The sequence below is a fragment of the Neoarius graeffei genome, chromosome 5 (genome assembly GCF_027579695.1).
Source record: "Neoarius graeffei isolate fNeoGra1 chromosome 5, fNeoGra1.pri, whole genome shotgun sequence".
NCBI classification, from domain to species: Eukaryota; Metazoa; Chordata; class Actinopteri; order Siluriformes; family Ariidae; genus Neoarius; species Neoarius graeffei.
In genome coordinates, this window is record NC_083573.1 from 9,598,327 (window position 1) to 9,606,179 (window position 7,853).

The window sequence follows — 7,853 nt, forward strand, 5'->3', positions numbered from 1 at the left end:
TAAAGTCGTTTCCCATCGTATCAAGCTTTTGTATTATGTCTAAGTTTTGCGCTGACTCAGCAGAATCCATCACTGCTTGGCGAGTGGAACTAGCGTTACCTGTTGAGTTTGCCATGCTATTAGCATCAACCTCATTGTCCTCGTCTAACATCTTATTCTGTTTGCCTCTCGGTATAGTAATGAAGATAAACCCAATGTAGAGTTATTGCGAATGATTGGAATTTGAGTCCGTTATTTTAAAGGATAATGAACAGGAGGTTAGATGAAATTGGCCAGGAGCTCACAAAAAGACGTGTGCCCAAGTCAGTGCATAGCCACGCCCCCTCCCCATTTCTGTTTTATTACTCTGACCTTGCCTCACATTTTGTTCTTGTAAATATCACGCCTGCTCATAAATACTCTTCCTGCACTTAGATCTGTCTACCACCACATACCTGACAGCATATTTCACAAAGTCTCCATGAAAATAGCATCTTTATATGCACCTGCTGATTGTGCTCAAAGTAGCATCGGGGGTTTCCCATAATGACTGGGTCCCAAGCGTGTGCACAACGCGCTCTGAAGAAGAAAAGAGCAGGGAGGGTTGAGAATTGAGTGGCTGTGGTTTGTTTACACCAGATACTAAACCTTGTAGTGTCCTAGCAATAATTGCAAAGACGCATATTTAAAAAATGAGCCCAAAAATGCCGACTTACCCGGGCATAAACGATACAGGATTTATCTTGTGTCCTGATCCCCAGATCTTTAACCCAGCCACATATAAAAAGTTGTACGCCTCCATGTTCTTCCAGATTTTCATCTGTGTCTCCATGTAGAATGATGTCTGCAGCAGTTTGAGATATCGGGGAACTCAACAGATGGATCATTTCCCACTTGTAGGAAAAATCCTTCTTTGTTAATGTGTAAGGATCTAATCCCATGGAATGGTTTCTATATCCACTTCTTTTGAGTTTACTTTGTGGTTTCAATAACTTGCTTGTTTGCTGTACTTAAACATGGCAAATTCTTGTGTCAATGGACCAGACTCCACTTTTGGATCATTAATCCTTTTTGACTGAGAATGCCCTGCATGCATGGTTTGGCTTCTGGCACATCCGTACAGTTTTAAATACAATATCTACAATTAAAAACAGTTTGGTTTTACTGCATTTATTTAATTCCTGGGCTCCCATCTGTAACAGGAAGCAATGTTGCATCCCATTAATACACTTTACAATAGATTATTAGATTCTAATAGAATAGATGAGCCAAAATAATTGGGGATGTTTTTAATGAGCTCCGACTCGTTATAAGTATGAATAAGTGGGCCTCAAAGCAGAAAAGGTTGAGAACCCCTGTACTATATTAGATTGTAGGATAGGATGTGCCAATGTCTAAAGTGGATTAATGAAGTTTTTTTTTTCCAGTGAATTAATTGATTTAATTATCAGTACAGTAACAAGCAACTAGGCAGGTTTATAACAATCGATATAGGAATCTACATTTCTGGAGAAACTCACAAAAGATCTCATTCATCTCATTATCTCTAGCTGCTTTATCCTTCTACAGGGTCGCAGGCAAGCTGGAGCCTATCCCAGCTAACTACGGGCGAAAGGCGGGGTACACCCTGGACAAGTCGCCAGGTCATCACAGGGCTGACACATAGACACAGACAACCATTCACATTCACACCTACGGTCAATTTAGAGTCACCAGTTAACCTAACCTGCATGTCTTTGGACTGTGGAGGAAACCGGAGCACCCGGAGGAAACCCACGCAGACACGGGGAGAACATGCAAACTCCGCACAGAAAGGCCCTCGCCGGCCCCGGGGCTCGAACCCAGGACCTTCTTGCTGTGAGGCGACAGCGCTAACCACTACACCACCGTGCCGCCCCCTCACAAAAGATGAAATTGTAAATAATTTACACTTGATGGTGCCTATTCAGAGATCTGACCCTGCATATCCTAGAGGAAGTTGTGGCTATTCAGAAGTTTAATGTTCTGGCACAGAGCTGATTAGATACACCCCCAAAAACTTAAATTAATTCTAACCAGTATCATGTTCAATTTCTCTTCTTTATAACAAACCAAATTTCATGAAAATTGGTTTAGAATTTAGAAAGTTACAGTCGATTTTGTGGAGATGTCTGCATCTGTTTTTGTTTACTGGTGGATCTTGGCTTCCCCAATATGGCGGACATGCAGACGCATGTCAAAATCCAGCATCTAGGTTTCTATATGTTTGGGAGAGAGACAGGAGATAGGAAGCAACTACACTTTAGAAACAAGTCCAAAAAAATTCAACTATTTCATTTGGAAAGGATGCACTGTTTCATTTGGAAAACATGGATTATTTTCCTACTGTATAACAGCACACCCCCTGTATATTATTTTCTTATGTTGTTAATCAAAATTCAACACTTTTCTCAAAGTCATCACTCAAACAATTGTGAAAAATCTCTGAGAAGCAATGAATACTGTGAAGAAGGGATGACGCTGGTGAATAATCTCCCAAGCTGTCTGCTGTCTCCACTACTGTTGAGTAAACACTTTGTAATCCACAGTAATACACACTAATGCAGGGGTGTGTGTGTGTGTGTGTGTGAGTGAGAGAGAGAGAGAGAGAGAGAGAGAGAGAGAGAGAGGTCATCAGCTCATCCACAGGGCTACAGGTCTATTTGATTGCATGGTGGCAAACATGCCCTAAAACCCCTCCACTCTCACTCAGAAAGACTCCACAGTTCACACACACACACACACACACACACACACGGGCTTTACATTAACTTTTTTGCTCACCGGCCACTGTGGCTAGTAGTTTTCCCGAGTCACTAGCCATTCAGCCTTTTCACTAGCCACAATTTTGTTGCCAGGAAATCGCGTTTTTTTTCTTCACCATGATGTGTTAAAGTTCGGAAGATCTAGATTTAATTATGAATGGCAGCGTATAATGTAGCACTCAAGTATTCAGTGCTGTTAAGGTAGCTGCCTATATGAAAACATGCAACCAATTCAGACAAAAATATAAACAGAGTATTCTGTTTATTGAACTCAAATTCAAGCCCCTTACAATATGAAATATCGTATAATATGAAAAATAACATTCAGTACAACTGAACTGATTCTAATATTAAAAGTCCAATTCAAAACATTTATCATTGAAAAACATTTGATGTTTTGATATGCAAGTATTGTGTATTATCAAGTATTATTATGTATATTATGTATTATCTATTAATTGTGTGTGTGTGTGTGTGTGTGTGTGTGAGAGAGAGAGAACATGTGTAGAGAGAGACGTTAAATGTCCTCATGACATTTATCATCAGATGAGTCTGAATGGTCCATGAAAAATGGTCTTCATGACCTGAGGCTTCCAGCATGCCCTAAGTTGATAGCTGGGGCGGGATCAACTTCTTTACAATCGCGTGAACATTTCTAAACAGCAGCTCCATCCTCTCCAGCTCAGCCAACTTCATGACAGCCAGGGACTTGAAAGCAATGCTGTCCTGTAGTGAACCAGCCGTCTTCGCCTGTTTTGATGTTATAGTACTGATGTGTGCACTTGACTTTTCGTGGTCCTTTATAGTTTCGAGTTTAAAATTACTGGTGCCTGTCTTTGCCAGACTTTCTACAGTCTTCGCAGTACATGGTATTTTCGGTTTTGCTATGAACTAGCCAATCTCACCCGAACTTCCATTTGTCATTGAACTGTCTTATCTTCCTATTAGTGTCTTGTTCATCTCCATGGCCGTAGCCAGCTATAAGGCCACCGAGGTCCGGACCTTGGTCATTTTTAAGAACTGAAAATACATTTGTACACTAAATATTCAACTAGATAAAAAAATAAAGAATAACATTAAAACGTCTCTGTAAAAAGTGCATTGTTAATGATGTTAAACGTTGATTCTGTCTTCTTTGTCTGTTTCGTGCGCGCGGCTCTGAGACCAAGAACACAAAAGCGAATGGAGTACGCGACTCAGGGGAGGAACGCAGTACAGCAGACACGTTTTTTTTTCATGGTAACCATCAGCGCACTTTCATGAAGCTGTTAAATTTACATTTTTGAAGCAACACAGTTGTAGCCTGCCTTGTTTGTCTCATCTCATCTCATTATCTCTAGCCACTTTATCCTATTCTACAGGGTGCCTTGTTTGTCTCATCTCATCTCATTATCTCTCGCCGCTTTATCCTGTTCTACAGGGTACCTTGTTTGTGATTTTAAAAATAAATCATTCGATAAGCCAAAACAATGGAGGGGAAAGTTTCAACTTTTGTTTGCCTTGGATAACTTTGCCTAAAACATGGTGGTGTATACTGATTTTTTTCCCAGAATTTTTTTTTGTGTGTAGGTGTAACGGATGCCAGATTGTTAATGTATCTTAGTTACATAGGCTACATGGTTAAGGTATCTTTTGTCCTCATTGCTTGGGCCAGATCAAACCATTAAATAAGCTTAAATTATTCTTACTCTTGCCACATACATGATTTTTTTTTCAAAACTGATGATATTCAAGCCCTGTGATGACCTGGCCACTTGTCCAGGGTGTACCCCGCCTTTCGCCCGTAGTCAGCTTGGATAGGCTCCAGCTTGCCTGCGACCCTGTAGAACAGGATAAAGCGGCTAGAAATGATGAGATGAGATGAGGCGCGCGCTTTGCGCATCACGGACCTCGGTGATTTTAAAATGCTGCTCCGGCCCTGCTCATCTCTGCCCCTTTTTTCCTGAGCAGCAGGGTTTGAAACTCCAGCGATATGCCGCCACATAGTGCGCTTGTCAGTCGTCAGCAACTTTGTTGCTTCGTTCATTAACTGCAGGTTACCGTATCACTGATTTTATCTGAGACGTTAACGAACGTTCTAAACAATTTTAACGTGTCAGAATGTTTATGCAGGTGCTCATGGGAGTTGTAGGCATGTAATATTACATTGCAATGCGTTTATTATATCAGATGCCTTCAGAGAAAACTACAATTAAAATATATTGTCATACCACAGAATAAACCACCCGCCAAAGTGACTAGTGAGACTGACGTCATTACACGCCAAAGCTGAATTTTACCTGCATTTGGCGGGTGCTAATGTAAAGCCCTGATACACACACTTCCTGTGAATAAATGAGCAATACTCTCATACGGTATCTATTCACCTTAAATGAAGAGGCTGTTTTTCTCTTTCTGTGAAGCCCATAGTCTTGATAAAGCTTTATAACCATTTCGCCCGTAGTCAGCTGGGATAGGCTCCAGCTTGCCTGCGACCCTGTAGAACAGGATAAAGCGGCTAGAGATGATGAGATGAGATGAATAAATAGCCTTGCAAACAAAACATATACCAATTTACAAAGCCTTTTGTTTCAGAGATTACAGAAGCAAAATGCATTGTAAGTGAAGAATTATAAGCAGTTATAATAAATTATGCATGCAGGCTTTGTAGGAAGTGCTGCTGAGTATATATATATATTTTTATAGCCATACACAGATGTTTGCACAAAAATACATACACACACGATCAAAAAGCACATTTTGTTCAATGCAAGCATAAAAAACAAACCAATAAATCGAGTCCTCAGGTGCCTGTTTTTTTGGGGTTTTTTTTTAACTGAGCTCTTTTCCACAGGACAATTGAACCTTGTTCTCTGACCTGATCATTCAACAAGTGTGATATCTCTCTCTCACACACACACACACACACACACACACACACACACACACACACACACACAGTCTCATACGAATAGAGGTTTAGCAGTGTACTTACAGTGTCAGTCAAAAAAAAATAGGCAGTCCTCCCCCTTCTCTGTATTCACTCACACCCTTTTCAGTGTGGAAAAAACACACACACACACGCGCACACACACACACACACACACACACACACGTACTCATCTAGAGCAGAGTGGCATAATACAGGAGTCCGTCTTTATCTGCTGAGCGCACCTTTCACTCAGCCAATCACAGCACAGCAGGAAGGGCTGATTCACAAGGAGTTAACAAGATCCTAATCACTTTCCATCTGTATACATATAAAAGCAAAATTTTATTTAATTCCTTACTTTATTTTACTTTTACATTACAGGCTTTCATAGTAGTCGTGAGGATATGTTTCAGGAGGTCATTTGTGGGGATTTTTTTCCCCCTCCAAACTAGGGAAGTTTAAAAAAAAATACATGAAAAATAAAATACGAAAAATAATTAATCATCATTCTGAATAATACTTAAAGATGTCAGTAACAGCACCGAAAACCTGAGTTTGGAGCAGCCTCCAAACATGGCCGCTCCGGAATACAATTCCCAGGCACCACAGCACCCCTTATCTCCGGAACGCTAGGATGTGCACCGGTTTCCTATTGGCCCATAATCACATCCCTATATAAGCTCAGCAGTCACAAACACCCTTTGCTAAGTATCGTTCAGTGTCTCCATACCTGATCATACCGAGCCTTCTGACTTTCTGCCTGACTACTCGTGCTTTGACTTTATTTTCTGACTCCGTTTTCTTGCCTGCCCTTTGACATCCTGCTCGTGAATCGACCGACCTGTGTTCATCCCCGACTACGTCTTCTGATTGCTGATTTGGATTTGTTTCCAGTTTGCAATGCACCTGCTCTCCCCTGCGCTGGCATCCGTAAATGCCTGCACCCTGACATGATATTTCGCCAACAATGGATGCAGCAGAGGAAGCGAAGCAGACTGCTCTCAGTGCTCAGGGGCGACTGTTAGGAGAACATCAGCAAATGATAAGTGAACTTAACACCAGAATGTCGCAACTTACTGCTGTTTTTTTTGCAGGCCATCCTGACACGTCTCTCATCCTCCGCTAGTGCAGTCCTAATGGTTCCACGATCTAAGTATTCAGGGGAAGTTTCTGACTGTAAAGGCTTTCTTCTTCAATGCTCTTTATATTTCATCACTCTCATGGGAGCCACAGATGAACAGAAGATCGCCCAATTCCTCAATCTCCTCACAGGCAAGGCTTTACAGTAGGCTAGTGCTTTTTGGGAGTGTGGGGGTGAACACACCACCTCCTATAAGCGATTTATTGAACTGTTCAAGAGAGTTTTTTAGCATCAGCCTGAGGGTGTCGAGGTAGGCGAGAGCCTGCTAACTATCAGACAGGGAGATAGGAGTGTGGTCGACTATGCACTGGAACTTTGCACGCTAGCCACCGGAAGCGGCTGGAATGAGCCTGGTCTCAAGGCCACCTTTCGTCAGGGTCTGCACCCTGAAGTGCTCACAGAACTGGCATGCCATGATGAACAACTCACTCTCGACTCCCTCATTGATCTGGCTATTCGCCTGGATCACCTTCTTAGAAACCGACCCATGTTACAGTCTCCTCCAGCCCCTCCTCCTACTCCAGCATCCCTGACTCTGATGGAGGTCTCCCATGTGCGCTTACAGTGCTCAGAGAAGGATAGGAGGCGCCGTGAGGGGCTATGTTTCTACTTCAGTGAGTCCGGCTATCTGATCACCAAGTGCCCTGTTCACCCACCAAACCCTAAGAAGGAGGGTCATACCCGTCAGGAAACCGGTCAATCCAGCCTGGTGAGTCATGAAATTATTCATACATCATATTCTCTTAAGATGCCAGGGCTGTTAAAGCTACCAGACTCGACCCATGTTCTCTCTGTCTTCATAGACTCATGGGCAGAGAGGAATTTTATCAGTAGCACAATCATCCAGAAGTACAATCTACCCACGAAAGAATTCCAACAACCAGTGAACCATCGGTGACGGGCTCGTAACAACATGCATGTCACCCCTCAAAATTCAGGTTGGGGCACTTCATGTTGAACACATCACCTTGTTGGTCACTCACACAGCTCAACATAATCTTGTCTTGGGGTTCCCGTGGCTCCAGCTTCACGACCCTCT

The 7,853-nt window shown here is 42.3% G+C and overlaps 1 protein-coding gene across 1 annotated transcript in view; it reads right to left on the minus strand.

Annotated features, from left to right (window-relative positions):
* ddc (dopa decarboxylase) overlaps window positions 1-5,850 on the minus strand; it is an 84,409-nt gene extending 78,559 nt beyond the window's left edge. The window contains exon 1 of the mRNA XM_060920391.1: window positions 5,737-5,850. The gene's annotated coding sequence lies outside the window, so the exon portion shown is untranslated. The remainder of the gene's footprint in view (window positions 1-5,736) is intronic.
* Between the last annotated feature and the right edge of the window lie 2,003 nt (window positions 5,851-7,853).